We start from the raw sequence: 15,456 nt of genomic DNA, 5'->3' as shown, positions 1-15,456 counted from the left end.
CCTTGCACAGTTTGTTATTCTTCTAGGTAACATAGTAACAAATCCAAATTGCTGCTCTCTTTGTAGGCAAGCAAGGCTTTGTTGCAACTGCAATTCTTACTTCTTCTTGAAATGTAGGGACGACAGTACATTCCATCACATCCATCTAGTGTACACAGGTAGGTCCATTGTGGCGGGCAGGCGAGCGGGCGGGCTGCTTTATTGGCTGTTTGCTGTTCCCCTACTCCACTCCACTATTTGACTGTTGTGCTGCATCAATCAATCAATCAATCAATCAATCAATCAATCAATCAATCAATCAGTGGCTGGCTCAGGTGCAGCTCTTTAACTTACCTAAAAGGGAGGGCGGAGAGAAGACAAGGAAGGTGAATGAGGTGTTCCAATGTGAAATGCCGGAAACACAGAAACACAGACGACACACAACAAGAGGTGGCAATCTATTCATTAATTGCATTTAATCAATGAGCTCATTATCACTCATGCATTGTCCAACAGGTGTTGAAATAATGGGATTAAAAGGGGAGATCCCTTCAGAAAGACAGAAACAATAGCAAAGACAAAAAACACTTTTGGAATCTGCTTTTAGTCAACACATAAGGAAAGGGTGCACCGGTCCTGGAAATACTGCAATACCAGGTCAATGCGTGGAGTGGACAGAGCAAGCTCTATTTCCATCTCCCTGTTCTAAAAATCCATTTAATATATGGTCCCCAGATAGGGGACGTATCAGATATTAAACTGATAAGAACAGATACTACACTTGATTTTAGCCAAAAGGCCGAGAAGCGATAACCCGAACGGGCCGCGCGTTGCCCGAGCCTGCCCGATACTGCTGTTCAGCCCTTGCAGCGATTCAGCCTACTTCTAGGCAATTCCATGGGGCCCTGCAGGCTCACACACTCACAGCTACACGGGAGGTGAATAAAGGCCGGAGAGGAAGCCAGACAGGATTTGCTTCTTTTGCTTGCACCACAATGCAGTGCTGAAAGAGGAGGAATCTACATAAAAACGCCTTCCTGGCAACGCCCAAATGCCCTGCTGCCATGCAGATAAACACTGGCAGCGGCAGCAAGTGCATGCCCACAGCCACCCCTTGTTCCTTCACACCTTGTATCAGCTGTAATCCAGTCCAGTCCAGTGCTGCCTGCTGAGCAGCACTGACCAACACTGCCTGGGCCCAGGCTTTTATCTCTGAGGCCCCATTATGATGTCAGAAAGCTGGCTCTGGAATCCTGAGGGCTCCACTATGACACGTGCAAAGTTCCGTCTGAACTTTATATAAGACGGTGAGGCTCAGTCAGTCACTCAGTGTTGCCTGAGAGGGCAACACGGCAACACTGCAACAGCCGGCCGCCAGGCTGTCTTTTTTTTGCACAGCTAGTTGCCTCCAGGAGGCCACAAGAGGGAGACAAGGGACTGCAAAATGGAAAATAGGCATCCACCAACTTTACAGACAACTTCTCCTTGCTCCTACAACCTCCATCCTTGCACAGTTTGTTATTCTTCTAGGTAACATAGTAACAAATCCAAATTGCTGCTCTCTTTGTAGGCAAGCAAGGCTTTGTTGCAACTGCAATTCTTACTTCTTCTTGAAATGTAGGGACGACAGTACATTCCATCACATCCATCTAGTGTACACAGGTAGGTCCATTGTGGCGGGCAGGCGAGCGGGCGGGCTGCTTTATTGGCTGTTTGCTGTTCCCCTACTCCACTCCACTATTTGACTGTTGTGCTGCATCAATCAATCAATCAATCAATCAATCAATCAATCAATCAATCAATCAATCAGTGGCTGGCTCAGGTGCAGCTCTTTAACTTACCTAAAAGGGAGGGCGGAGAGAAGACAAGGAAGGTGAATGAGGTGTTCCAATGTGAAATGCCGGAAACACAGAAACACAGACGACACACAACAAGAGGTGGCAATCTATTCATTAATTGCATTTAATCAATGAGCTCATTATCACTCATGCATTGTCCAACAGGTGTTGAAATAATGGGATTAAAAGGGGAGATCCCTTCAGAAAGACAGAAACAATAGCAAAGACAAAAAAACACTTTTGGAATCTGCTTTTAGTCAACACATAAGGAAAGGGTGCACCGCTCCTGGAAATACTGCAATACCAGGTCAATGCGTGGAGTGGACAGAGCAAGCTCTATTTCCATCTCCCTGTTCTAAAAATCCATTTAATATATGGTCCCCAGATAGGGGACGTATCAGATATTAAACTGATAAGAACAGATACTACACTTGATCTTAGCCAAAAGGCCGAGAAGCGATAACCCGAACGGGCCGCGCGTTGCCCGAGCCTGCCCGATACTGCTGTTCAGCCCTTGCAGCGATTCAGCCTACTTCTAGGCAATTCCATGGGGCCCTGCAGGCTCACACACTCACAGCTACACGGGAGGTGAATAAAGGCCGGAGAGGAAGCCAGACAGGATTTGCTTCTTTTGCTTGCACCACAATGCAGTGCTGAAAGAGGAGGAATCTACATAAAAACGCCTTCCTGGCAACGCCCAAATGCCCTGCTGCCATGCAGATAAACACTGGCAGCGGCAGCAAGTGCATGCCCACAGCCACCCCTTGTTCCTTCACACCTTGTATCAGCTGTAATCCAGTCCAGTCCAGTGCTGCCTGCTGAGCAGCACTGACCAACACTGCCTGGGCCCAGGCTTTTATCTCTGAGGCCCCATTATGATGTCAGAAAGCTGGCTCTGGAATCCTGAGGGCTCCACTATGACACGTGCAAAGTTCCGTCTGAACTTTATATAAGACGGTGAGGCTCAGTCAGTCACTCAGTGTTGCCTGAGAGGGCAACACTGCAACAGCCGGCCGCCAGGCTGTCTTTTTTTTGCACAGCTAGTTGCCTCCAGGAGGCCACAAGAGGGAGACAAGGGACTGCAAAATGGAAAATAGGCATCCACCAACTTTACAGACAACTTCTCCTTGCTCCTACAACCTCCATCCTTGCACAGTTTGTTATTCTTCTAGGTAACATAGTAACAAATCCAAATTGCTGCTCTCTTTGTAGGCAAGCAAGGCTTTGTTGCAACTGCAATTCTTACTTCTTCTTGAAATGTAGGGACGACAGTACATTCCATCACATCCATCTAGTGTACACAGGTAAGTCCATTGTGGCGGGCAGGCGAGCGGGCGGGCTGCTTTATTGGCTGTTTGCTGTTCCCCTACTCCACTCCACTATTTGACTGTTGTGCTGCATCAATCAATCAATCAATCAATCAATCAATCAATCAATCAATCAATCAATCAATCAGTGGCTGGCTCAGGTGCAGCTCTTTAACTTACCTAAAAGGGAGGGCGGAGAGAAGACAAGGAAGGTGAATGAGGTGTTCCAATGTGAAATGCCGGAAACACAGAAACACAGACGACACACAACAAGAGGTGGCAATCTATTCATTAATTGCATTTAATCAATGAGCTCATTATCACTCATGCATTGTCCAACAGGTGTTGAAATAATGGGATTAAAAGGGGAGATCCCTTCAGAAAGACAGAAACAATAGCAAAGACAAAAAACACTTTTGGAATCTGCTTTTAGTCAACACATAAGGAAAGGGTGCACCGGTCCTGGAAATACTGCAATACCAGGTCAATGCGTGGAGTGGACAGAGCAAGCTCTATTTCCATCTCCCTGTTCTAAAAATCCATTTAATATATGGTCCCCAGATAGGGGACGTATCAGATATTAAACTGATAAGAACAGATACTACACTTGATCTTAGCCAAAAGGCCGAGAAGCGATAACCCGAACGGGCCGCGCGTTGCCCGAGCCTGCCCGATACTGCTGTTCAGCCCTTGCAGCGATTCAGCCTACTTCTAGGCAATTCCATGGGGCCCTGCAGGCTCACACACTCACAGCTACACGGGAGGTGAATAAAGGCCGGAGAGGAAGCCAGACAGGATTTGCTTCTTTTGCTTGCACCACAATGCAGTGCTGAAAGAGGAGGAATCTACATAAAAACGCCTTCCTGGCAACGCCCAAATGCCCTGCTGCCATGCAGATAAACACTGGCAGCGGCAGCAAGTGCATGCCCACAGCCACCCCTTGTTCCTTCACACCTTGTATCAGCTGTAATCCAGTCCAGTCCAGTGCTGCCTGCTGAGCAGCACTGACCAACACTGCCTGGGCCCAGGCTTTTATCTCTGAGGCCCCATTATGATGTCAGAAAGCTGGCTCTGGAATCCTGAGGGCTCCACTATGACACGTGCAAAGTTCCGTCTGAACTTTATATAAGACGGTGAGGTTCAGTCAGTCACTCAGTGTTGCCTGAGAGGGCAACACTGCAACAGCCGGCCGCCAGGCTGTCTTTTTTTTGCACAGCTAGTTGCCTCCAGGAGGCCACAAGAGGGAGACAAGGGACTGCAAAATGGAAAATAGGCATCCACCAACTTTACAGACAACTTCTCCTTGCTCCTACAACCTCCATCCTTGCACAGTTTGTTATTCTTCTAGGTAACATAGTAACAAATCCAAATTGCTGCTCTCTTTGTAGGCAAGCAAGGCTTTGTTGCAACTGCAATTCTTACTTCTTCTTGAAATGTAGGGACGACAGTACATTCCATCACATCCATCTAGTGTACACAGGTAGGTCCATTGTGGCGGGCAGGCGAGCGGGCGGGCTGCTTTATTGGCTGTTTGCTGTTCCCCTACTCCACTCCACTATTTGACTGTTGTGCTGCATCAATCAATCAATCAATCAATCAATCAATCAATCAATCAATCAATCAATCAATCAATCAGTGGCTGGCTCAGGTGCAGCTCTTTAACTTACCTAAAAGGGAGGGCGGAGAGAAGACAAGGAAGGTGAATGAGGTGTTCCAATGTGAAATGCCGGAAACACAGAAACACAGACGACACACAACAAGAGGTGGCAATCTATTCATTAATTGCATTTAATCAATGAGCTCATTATCACTCATGCATTGTCCAACAGGTGTTGAAATAATGGGATTAAAAGGGGAGATCCCTTCAGAAAGACAGAAACAATAGCAAAGACAAAAAACACTTTTGGAATCTGCTTTTAGTCAATACATAAGGAAAGGGTGCACCGGTCCTGGAAATACTGCAATACCAGGTCAATGCGTGGAGTGGACAGAGCAAGCTCTATTTCCATCTCCCTGTTCTAAAAATCCATTTAATATATGGTCCCCAGATAGGGGACGTATCAGATATTAAACTGATAAGAACAGATACTACACTTGATCTTAGCCAAAAGGCCGAGAAGCGATAACCCGAACGGGCCGCGCGTTGCCCGAGCCTGCCCGATACTGCTGTTCAGCCCTTGCAGCGATTCAGCCTACCTCTAGGCAATTCCATGGGGCCCTGCAGGCTCACACACTCACAGCTACACGGGAGGTGAATAAAGGCCGGAGAGGAAGCCAGACAGGATTTGCTTCTTTTGCTTGCACCACAATGCAGTGCTGAAAGAGGAGGAATCTACATAAAAACGCCTTCCTGGCAACGCCCAAATGCCCTGCTGCCATGCAGATAAACACTGGCAGCGGCAGCAAGTGCATGCCCACAGCCACCCCTTGTTCCTTCACACCTTGTATCAGCTGTAATCCAGTCCAGTCCAGTGCTGCCTGCTGAGCAGCACTGACCAACACTGCCTGGGCCCAGGCTTTTATCTCTGAGGCCCCATTATGATGTCAGAAAGCTGGCTCTGGAATCCTGAGGGCTCCACTATGACACGTGCAAAGTTCCGTCTGAACTTTATATAAGACGGTGAGGCTCAGTCAGTCACTCAGTGTTGCCTGAGAGGGCAACACTGCAACAGCCGGCCGCCAGGCTGTCTTTTTTTTGCACAGCTAGTTGCCTCCAGGAGGCCACAAGAGGGAGACAAGGGACTGCAAAATGGAAAATAGGCATCCACCAACTTTACAGACAACTTCTCCTTGCTCCTACAACCTCCATCCTTGCACAGTTTGTTATTCTTCTAGGTAACATAGTAACAAATCCAAATTGCTGCTCTCTTTGTAGGCAAGCAAGGCTTTGTTGCAACTGCAATTCTTACTTCTTCTTGAAATGTAGGGACGACAGTACATTCCATCACATCCATCTAGTGTACACAGGTAGGTCCATTGTGGCGGGCAGGCGAGCGGGCGGGCTGCTTTATTGGCTGTTTGCTGTTCCCCTACTCCACTCCACTATTTGACTGTTGTGCTGCATCAATCAATCAATCAATCAATCAATCAATCAATCAATCAATCAATCAATCAGTGGCTGGCTCAGGTGCAGCTCTTTAACTTACCTAAAAGGGAGGGCGGAGAGAAGACAAGGAAGGTGAATGAGGTGTTCCAATGTGAAATGCCGGAAACACAGAAACACAGACGACACACAACAAGAGGTGGCAATCTATTCATTAATTGCATTTAATCAATGAGCTCATTATCACTCATGCATTGTCCAACAGGTGTTGAAATAATGGGATTAAAAGGGGAGATCCCTTCAGAAAGACAGAAACAATAGCAAAGACAAAAAACACTTTTGGAATCTGCTTTTAGTCAACACATAAGGAAAGGGTGCACCGGTCCTGGAAATACTGCAATACCAGGTCAATGCGTGGAGTGGACAGAGCAAGCTCTATTTCCATCTCCCTGTTCTAAAAATCCATTTAATATATGGTCCCCAGATAGGGGACGTATCAGATATTAAACTGATAAGAACAGATACTACACTTGATCTTAGCCAAAAGGCCGAGAAGCGATAACCCGAACGGGCCGCGCGTTGCCCGAGCCTGCCCGATACTGCTGTTCAGCCCTTGCAGCGATTCAGCCTACTTCTAGGCAATTCCATGGGGCCCTGCAGGCTCACACACTCACAGCTACACGGGAGGTGAATAAAGGCCGGAGAGGAAGCCAGACAGGATTTGCTTCTTTTGCTTGCACCACAATGCAGTGCTGAAAGAGGAGGAATCTACATAAAAACGCCTTCCTGGCAACGCCCAAATGCCCTGCTGCCATGCAGATAAACACTGGCAGCGGCAGCAAATGCATGCCCACAGCCACCCCTTGTTCCTTCACACCTTGTATCAGCTGTAATCCAGTCCAGTCCAGTGCTGCCTGCTGAGCAGCACTGACCAACACTGCCTGGGCCCAGGCTTTTATCTCTGAGGCCCCATTATGATGTCAGAAAGCTGGCTCTGGAATCCTGAGGGCTCCACTATGACACGTGCAAAGTTCCGTCTGAACTTTATATAAGACGGTGAGGCTCAGTCAGTCACTCAGTGTTGCCTGAGAGGGCAACACTGCAACAGCCGGCCGCCAGGCTGTCTTTTTTTTGCACAGCTAGTTGCCTCCAGGAGGCCACAAGAGGGAGACAAGGGACTGCAAAATGGAAAATAGGCATCCACCAACTTTACAGACAACTTCTCCTTGCTCCTACAACCTCCATCCTTGCACAGTTTGTTATTCTTCTAGGTAACATAGTAACAAATCCAAATTGCTGCTCTCTTTGTAGGCAAGCAAGGCTTTGTTGCAACTGCAATTCTTACTTCTTCTTGAAATGTAGGGACGACAGTACATTCCATCACATCCATCTAGTGTACACAGGTAGGTCCATTGTGGCGGGCAGGCGAGCGGGCGGGCTGCTTTATTGGCTGTTTGCTGTTCCCCTACTCCACTCCACTATTTGACTGTTGTGCTGCATCAATCAATCAATCAATCAATCAATCAATCAATCAATCAATCAATCAGTGGCTGGCTCAGGTGCAGCTCTTTAACTTACCTAAAAGGGAGGGCGGAGAGAAGACAAGGAAGGTGAATGAGGTGTTCCAATGTGAAATGCCGGAAACACAGAAACACAGACGACACACAACAAGAGGTGGCAATCTATTCATTAATTGCATTTAATCAATGAGCTCATTATCACTCATGCATTGTCCAACAGGTGTTGAAATAATGGGATTAAAAGGGGAGATCCCTTCAGAAAGACAGAAACAATAGCAAAGACAAAAAACACTTTTGGAATCTGCTTTTAGTCAACACATAAGGAAAGGGTGCACCGGTCCTGGAAATACTGCAATACCAGGTCAATGCGTGGAGTGGACAGAGCAAGCTCTATTTCCATCTCCCTGTTCTAAAAATCCATTTAATATATGGTCCCCAGATAGGGGACGTATCAGATATTAAACTGATAAGAACAGATACTACACTTGATCTTAGCCAAAAGGCCGAGAAGCGATAACCCGAACGGGCCGCGCGTTGCCCGAGCCTGCCCGATACTGCTGTTCAGCCCTTGCAGCGATTCAGCCTACTTCTAGGCAATTCCATGGGGCCCTGCAGGCTCACACACTCACAGCTACACGGGAGGTGAATAAAGGCCGGAGAGGAAGCCAGACAGGATTTGCTTCTTTTGCTTGCACCACAATGCAGTGCTGAAAGAGGAGGAATCTACATAAAAACGCCTTCCTGGCAACGCCCAAATGCCCTGCTGCCATGCAGATAAACACTGGCAGCGGCAGCAAGTGCATGCCCACAGCCACCCCTTGTTCCTTCACACCTTGTATCAGCTGTAATCCAGTCCAGTCCAGTGCTGCCTGCTGAGCAGCACTGACCAACACTGCCTGGGCCCAGGCTTTTATCTCTGAGGCCCCATTATGATGTCAGAAAGCTGGCTCTGGAATCCTGAGGGCTCCACTATGACACGTGCAAAGTTCCGTCTGAACTTTATATAAGACGGTGAGGCTCAGTCAGTCACTCAGTGTTGCCTGAGAGGGCAACACTGCAACAGCCGGCCGCCAGGCTGTCTTTTTTTTGCACAGCTAGTTGCCTCCAGGAGGCCACAAGAGGGAGACAAGGGACTGCAAAATGGAAAATAGGCATCCACCAACTTTACAGACAACTTCTCCTTGCTCCTACAACCTCCATCCTTGCACAGTTTGTTATTCTTCTAGGTAACATAGTAACAAATCCAAATTGCTGCTCTCTTTGTAGGCAAGCAAGGCTTTGTTGCAACTGCAATTCTTACTTCTTCTTGAAATGTAGGGACGACAGTACATTCCATCACATCCATCTAGTGTACACAGGTAGGTCCATTGTGGCGGGCAGGCGAGCGGGCGGGCTGCTTTATTGGCTGTTTGCTGTTCCCCTACTCCACTCCACTATTTGACTGTTGTGCTGCATCAATCAATCAATCAATCAATCAATCAATCAATCAATCAATCAATCAATCAATCAGTGGCTGGCTCAGGTGCAGCTCTTTAACTTACCTAAAAGGGAGGGCGGAGAGAAGACAAGGAAGGTGAATGAGGTGTTCCAATGTGAAATGCCGGAAACACAGAAACACAGACGACACACAACAAGAGGTGGCAATCTATTCATTAATTGCATTTAATCAATGAGCTCATTATCACTCATGCATTGTCCAACAGGTGTTGAAATAATGGGATTAAAAGGGGAGATCCCTTCAGAAAGACAGAAACAATAGCAAAGACAAAAAACACTTTTGGAATCTGCTTTTAGTCAACACATAAGGAAAGGGTGCACCGGTCCTGGAAATACTGCAATACCAGGTCAATGCGTGGAGTGGACAGAGCAAGCTCTATTTCCATCTCCCTGTTCTAAAAATCCATTTAATATATGGTCCCCAGATAGGGGACGTATCAGATATTAAACTGATAAGAACAGATACTACACTTGATCTTAGCCAAAAGGCCGAGAAGCGATAACCCGAACGGGCCGCGCGTTGCCCGAGCCTGCCCGATACTGCTGTTCAGCCCTTGCAGCGATTCAGCCTACTTCTAGGCAATTCCATGGGGCCCTGCAGGCTCACACACTCACAGCTACACGGGAGGTGAATAAAGGCCGGAGAGGAAGCCAGACAGGATTTGCTTCTTTTGCTTGCACCACAATGCAGTGCTGAAAGAGGAGGAATCTACATAAAAACGCCTTCCTGGCAACGCCCAAATGCCCTGCTGCCATGCAGATAAACACTGGCAGCGGCAGCAAGTGCATGCCCACAGCCACCCCTTGTTCCTTCACACCTTGTATCAGCTGTAATCCAGTCCAGTCCAGTGCTGCCTGCTGAGCAGCACTGACCAACACTGCCTGGGCCCAGGCTTTTATCTCTGAGGCCCCATTATGATGTCAGAAAGCTGGCTCTGGAATCCTGAGGGCTCCACTATGACACGTGCAAAGTTCCGTCTGAACTTTATATAAGACGGTGAGGCTCAGTCAGTCACTCAGTGTTGCCTGAGAGGGCAACACTGCAACAGCCGGCCGCCAGGCTGTCTTTTTTTTGCACAGCTAGTTGCCTCCAGGAGGCCACAAGAGGGAGACAAGGGACTGCAAAATGGAAAATAGGCATCCACCAACTTTACAGACAACTTCTCCTTGCTCCTACAACCTCCATCCTTGCACAGTTTGTTATTCTTCTAGGTAACATAGTAACAAATCCAAATTGCTGCTCTCTTTGTAGGCAAGCAAGGCTTTGTTGCAACTGCAATTCTTACTTCTTCTTGAAATGTAGGGACGACAGTACATTCCATCACATCCATCTAGTGTACACAGGTAGGTCCATTGTGGCGGGCAGGCGAGCGGGCGGGCTGCTTTATTGGCTGTTTGCTGTTCCCCTACTCCACTCCACTATTTGACTGTTGTGCTGCATCAATCAATCAATCAATCAATCAATCAATCAATCAATCAATCAATCAGTGGCTGGCTCAGGTGCAGCTCTTTAACTTACCTAAAAGGGAGGGCGGAGAGAAGACAAGGAAGGTGAATGAGGTGTTCCAATGTGAAATGCCGGAAACACAGAAACACAGACGACACACAACAAGAGGTGGCAATCTATTCATTAATTGCATTTAATCAATGAGCTCATTATCACTCATGCATTGTCCAACAGGTGTTGAAATAATGGGATTAAAAGGGGAGATCCCTTCAGAAAGACAGAAACAATAGCAAAGACAAAAAACACTTTTGGAATCTGCTTTTAGTCAACACATAAGGAAAGGGTGCACCGGTCCTGGAAATACTGCAATACCAGGTCAATGCGTGGAGTGGACAGAGCAAGCTCTATTTCCATCTCCCTGTTCTAAAAATCCATTTAATATATGGTCCCCAGATAGGGGACGTATCAGATATTAAACTGATAAGAACAGATACTACACTTGATCTTAGCCAAAAGGCCGAGAAGCGATAACCCGAACGGGCCGCGCGTTGCCCGAGCCTGCCCGATACTGCTGTTCAGCCCTTGCAGCGATTCAGCCTACTTCTAGGCAATTCCATGGGGCCCTGCAGGCTCACACACTCACAGCTACACGGGAGGTGAATAAAGGCCGGAGAGGAAGCCAGACAGGATTTGCTTCTTTTGCTTGCACCACAATGCAGTGCTGAAAGAGGAGGAATCTACATAAAAACGCCTTCCTGGCAACGCCCAAATGCCCTGCTGCCATGCAGATAAACACTGGCAGCGGCAGCAAGTGCATGCCCACAGCCACCCCTTGTTCCTTCACACCTTGTATCAGCTGTAATCCAGTCCAGTCCAGTGCTGCCTGCTGAGCAGCACTGACCAACACTGCCTGGGCCCAGGCTTTTATCTCTGAGGCCCCATTATGATGTCAGAAAGCTGGCTCTGGAATCCTGAGGGCTCCACTATGACACGTGCAAAGTTCCGTCTGAACTTTATATAAGACGGTGAGGCTCAGTCAGTCACTCAGTGTTGCCTGAGAGGGCAACACTGCAACAGCCGGCCGCCAGGCTGTCTTTTTTTTGCACAGCTAGTTGCCTCCAGGAGGCCACAAGAGGGAGACAAGGGACTGCAAAATGGAAAATAGGCATCCACCAACTTTACAGACAACTTCTCCTTGCTCCTACAACCTCCATCCTTGCACAGTTTGTTATTCTTCTAGGTAACATAGTAACAAATCCAAATTGCTGCTCTCTTTGTAGGCAAGCAAGGCTTTGTTGCAACTGCAATTCTTACTTCTTCTTGAAATGTAGGGACGACAGTACATTCCATCACATCCATCTAGTGTACACAGGTAGGTCCATTGTGGCGGGCAGGCGAGCGGGCGGGCTGCTTTATTGGCTGTTTGCTGTTCCCCTACTCCACTCCACTATTTGACTGTTGTGCTGCATCAATCAATCAATCAATCAGTGGCTGGCTCAGGTGCAGCTCTTTAACTTACCTAAAAGGGAGGGCGGAGAGAAGACAAGGAAGGTGAATGAGGTGTTCCAATGTGAAATGCCGGAAACACAGAAACACAGACGACACACAACAAGAGGTGGCAATCTATTCATTAATTGCATTTAATCAATGAGCTCATTATCACTCATGCATTGTCCAACAGGTGTTGAAATAATGGGATTAAAAGGGGAGATCCCTTCAGAAAGACAGAAACAATAGCAAAGACAAAAAACACTTTTGGAATCTGCTTTTAGTCAACACATAAGGAAAGGGTGCACCGGTCCTGGAAATACTGCAATACCAGGTCAATGCGTGGAGTGGACAGAGCAAGCTCTATTTCCATCTCCCTGTTCTAAAAATCCATTTAATATATGGTCCCCAGATAGGGGACGTATCAGATATTAAACTGATAAGAACAGATACTACACTTGATCTTAGCCAAAAGGCCGAGAAGCGATAACCCGAACGGGCCGCGCGTTGCCCGAGCCTGCCCGATACTGCTGTTCAGCCCTTGCAGCGATTCAGCCTACTTCTAGGCAATTCCATGGGGCCCTGCAGGCTCACACACTCACAGCTACACGGGAGGTGAATAAAGGCCGGAGAGGAAGCCAGACAGGATTTGCTTCTTTTGCTTGCACCACAATGCAGTGCTGAAAGAGGAGGAATCTACATAAAAACGCCTTCCTGGCAACGCCCAAATGCCCTGCTGCCATGCAGATAAACACTGGCAGCGGCAGCAAGTGCATGCCCACAGCCACCCCTTGTTCCTTCACACCTTGTATCAGCTGTAATCCAGTCCAGTCCAGTGCTGCCTGCTGAGCAGCACTGACCAACACTGCCTGGGCCCAGGCTTTTATCTCTGAGGCCCCATTATGATGTCAGAAAGCTGGCTCTGGAATCCTGAGGGCTCCACTATGACACGTGCAAAGTTCCGTCTGAACTTTATATAAGACGGTGAGGCTCAGTCAGTCACTCAGTGTTGCCTGAGAGGGCAACACTGCAACAGCCGGCCGCCAGGCTGTCTTTTTTTTGCACAGCTAGTTGCCTCCAGGAGGCCACAAGAGGGAGACAAGGGACTGCAAAATGGAAAATAGGCATCCACCAACTTTACAGACAACTTCTCCTTGCTCCTACAACCTCCATCCTTGCACAGTTTGTTATTCTTCTAGGTAACATAGTAACAAATCCAAATTGCTGCTCTCTTTGTAGGCAAGCAAGGCTTTGTTGCAACTGCAATTCTTACTTCTTCTTGAAATGTAGGGACGACAGTACATTCCATCACATCCATCTAGTGTACACAGGTAGGTCCATTGTGGCGGGCAGGCGAGCGGGCGGGCTGCTTTATTGGCTGTTTGCTGTTCCCCTACTCCACTCCACTATTTGACTGTTGTGCTGCATCAATCAATCAATCAATCAATCAATCAATCAATCAATCAATCAATCAGTGGCTGGCTCAGGTGCAGCTCTTTAACTTACCTAAAAGGGAGGGCGGAGAGAAGACAAGGAAGGTGAATGAGGTGTTCCAATGTGAAATGCCGGAAACACAGAAACACAGACGACACACAACAAGAGGTGGCAATCTATTCATTAATTGCATTTAATCAATGAGCTCATTATCACTCATGCATTGTCCAACAGGTGTTGAAATAATGGGATTAAAAGGGGAGATCCCTTCAGAAAGACAGAAACAATAGCAAAGACAAAAAACACTTTTGGAATCTGCTTTTAGTCAACACATAAGGAAAGGGTGCACCGGTCCTGGAAATACTGCAATACCAGGTCAATGCGTGGAGTGGACAGAGCAAGCTCTATTTCCATCTCCCTGTTCTAAAAATCCATTTAATATATGGTCCCCAGATAGGGGACGTATCAGATATTAAACTGATAAGAACAGATACTACACTTGATCTTAGCCAAAAGGCCGAGAAGCGATAACCCGAACGGGCCGCGCGTTGCCCGAGCCTGCCCGATACTGCTGTTCAGCCCTTGCAGCGATTCAGCCTACTTCTAGGCAATTCCATGGGGCCCTGCAGGCTCACACACTCACAGCTACACGGGAGGTGAATAAAGGCCGGAGAGGAAGCCAGACAGGATTTGCTTCTTTTGCTTGCACCACAATGCAGTGCTGAAAGAGGAGGAATCTACATAAAAACGCCTTCCTGGCAACGCCCAAATGCCCTGCTGCCATGCAGATAAACACTGGCAGCGGCAGCAAGTGCATGCCCACAGCCACCCCTTGTTCCTTCACACCTTGTATCAGCTGTAATCCAGTCCAGTCCAGTGCTGCCTGCTGAGCAGCACTGACCAACACTGCCTGGGCCCAGGCTTTTATCTCTGAGGCCCCATTATGATGTCAGAAAGCTGGCTCTGGAATCCTGAGGGCTCCACTATGACACGTGCAAAGTTCCGTCTGAACTTTATATAAGACGGTGAGGCTCAGTCAGTCACTCAGTGTTGCCTGAGAGGGCAACACTGCAACAGCCGGCCGCCAGGCTGTCTTTTTTTTGCACAGCTAGTTGCCTCCAGGAGGCCACAAGAGGGAGACAAGGGACTGCAAAATGGAAAATAGGCATCCACCAACTTTACAGACAACTTCTCCTTGCTCCTACAACCTCCATCCTTGCACAGTTTGTTATTCTTCTAGGTAACATAGTAACAAATCCAAATTGCTGCTCTCTTTGTAGGCAAGCAAGGCTTTGTTGCAACTGCAATTCTTACTTCTTCTTGAAATGTAGGGACGACAGTACATTCCATCACATCCATCTAGTGTACACAGGTAGGTCCATTGTGGCGGGCAGGCGAGCGGGCGGGCTGCTTTATTGGCTGTTTGCTGTTCCCCTACTCCACTCCACTATTTGACTGTTGTGCTGCATCAATCAATCAATCAATCAATCAATCAATCAATCAATCAAGTGGCTGGCTCAGGTGCAGCTCTTTAACTTACCTAAAAGGGAGGGCGGAGAGAAGACAAGGAAGGTGAATGAGGTGTTCCAATGTGAAATGCCGGAAACACAGAAACACAGACGACACACAACAAGAGGTGGCAATCTATTCATTAATTGCATTTAATCAATGAGCTCATTATCACTCATGCATTGTCCAACAGGTGTTGAAATAATGGGATTAAAAGGGGAGATCCCTTCAGAAAGACAGAAACAATAGCAAAGACAAAAAACACTTTTGGAATCTGCTTTTAGTCAACACATAAGGAAAGGGTGCACCGGTCCTGGAAATACTGCAATACCAGGTCAATGCGTGGAGTGGACAGAGCAAGCTCTATTTCCATCTCCCTGTTCTAAAAATCCAT

General features: G+C 47.6%; 10 non-coding genes and 1 pseudogene across 10 annotated transcripts; all 11 read right to left on the bottom strand.

The window, feature by feature from the left end:
• Window positions 1-599: 599 nt before the first annotated feature.
• On the bottom strand, window positions 600-790 carry LOC142689712 (U2 spliceosomal RNA). The gene has a single exon (XR_012858559.1). It is a non-coding gene; the product is annotated as a U2 spliceosomal RNA (small nuclear RNA).
• A 1,297-nt stretch (window positions 791-2,087) lies between these two features.
• On the bottom strand, window positions 2,088-2,278 carry LOC142689624 (U2 spliceosomal RNA). Its single transcript, XR_012858479.1, has one exon. It is a non-coding gene; the product is annotated as a U2 spliceosomal RNA (small nuclear RNA).
• A 1,292-nt stretch (window positions 2,279-3,570) lies between these two features.
• LOC142689593 (U2 spliceosomal RNA) lies at window positions 3,571-3,761 on the bottom strand. Its single transcript, XR_012858451.1, has one exon. It is a non-coding gene; the product is annotated as a U2 spliceosomal RNA (small nuclear RNA).
• Window positions 3,762-5,057: 1,296 nt separating this feature from the next.
• Window positions 5,058-5,248, bottom strand: LOC142689581 (U2 spliceosomal RNA). Its single transcript, XR_012858440.1, has one exon. It is a non-coding gene; the product is annotated as a U2 spliceosomal RNA (small nuclear RNA).
• Window positions 5,249-6,536: 1,288 nt separating this feature from the next.
• On the bottom strand, window positions 6,537-6,727 carry LOC142689568 (U2 spliceosomal RNA). Its single transcript, XR_012858429.1, has one exon. It is a non-coding gene; the product is annotated as a U2 spliceosomal RNA (small nuclear RNA).
• Window positions 6,728-8,011: 1,284 nt separating this feature from the next.
• LOC142689556 (U2 spliceosomal RNA) lies at window positions 8,012-8,202 on the bottom strand. The gene has a single exon (XR_012858418.1). It is a non-coding gene; the product is annotated as a U2 spliceosomal RNA (small nuclear RNA).
• Window positions 8,203-9,494: 1,292 nt separating this feature from the next.
• Window positions 9,495-9,685, bottom strand: LOC142689543 (U2 spliceosomal RNA). The gene has a single exon (XR_012858407.1). It is a non-coding gene; the product is annotated as a U2 spliceosomal RNA (small nuclear RNA).
• Window positions 9,686-10,969: 1,284 nt separating this feature from the next.
• LOC142689531 (U2 spliceosomal RNA) lies at window positions 10,970-11,160 on the bottom strand. The gene has a single exon (XR_012858396.1). It is a non-coding gene; the product is annotated as a U2 spliceosomal RNA (small nuclear RNA).
• Window positions 11,161-12,416: 1,256 nt separating this feature from the next.
• LOC142689519 (U2 spliceosomal RNA) lies at window positions 12,417-12,607 on the bottom strand. The gene has a single exon (XR_012858385.1). It is a non-coding gene; the product is annotated as a U2 spliceosomal RNA (small nuclear RNA).
• A 1,284-nt stretch (window positions 12,608-13,891) lies between these two features.
• Window positions 13,892-14,082, bottom strand: LOC142689507 (U2 spliceosomal RNA). Its single transcript, XR_012858374.1, has one exon. It is a non-coding gene; the product is annotated as a U2 spliceosomal RNA (small nuclear RNA).
• Window positions 14,083-15,359: 1,277 nt separating this feature from the next.
• LOC142689719 (U2 spliceosomal RNA) lies at window positions 15,360-15,456 on the bottom strand (annotated as a pseudogene; the record flags this gene model as incomplete).

This window comes from Rhinoderma darwinii (assembly GCF_050947455.1).
Source record: "Rhinoderma darwinii isolate aRhiDar2 chromosome 5 unlocalized genomic scaffold, aRhiDar2.hap1 SUPER_5_unloc_31, whole genome shotgun sequence".
NCBI lineage: Eukaryota > Metazoa > Chordata > Amphibia > Anura > Rhinodermatidae > Rhinoderma > Rhinoderma darwinii.
The sequence above is the reverse complement of the archived record's forward strand: the minus strand, read 5'-3'. Positions and strand labels throughout refer to the sequence as shown.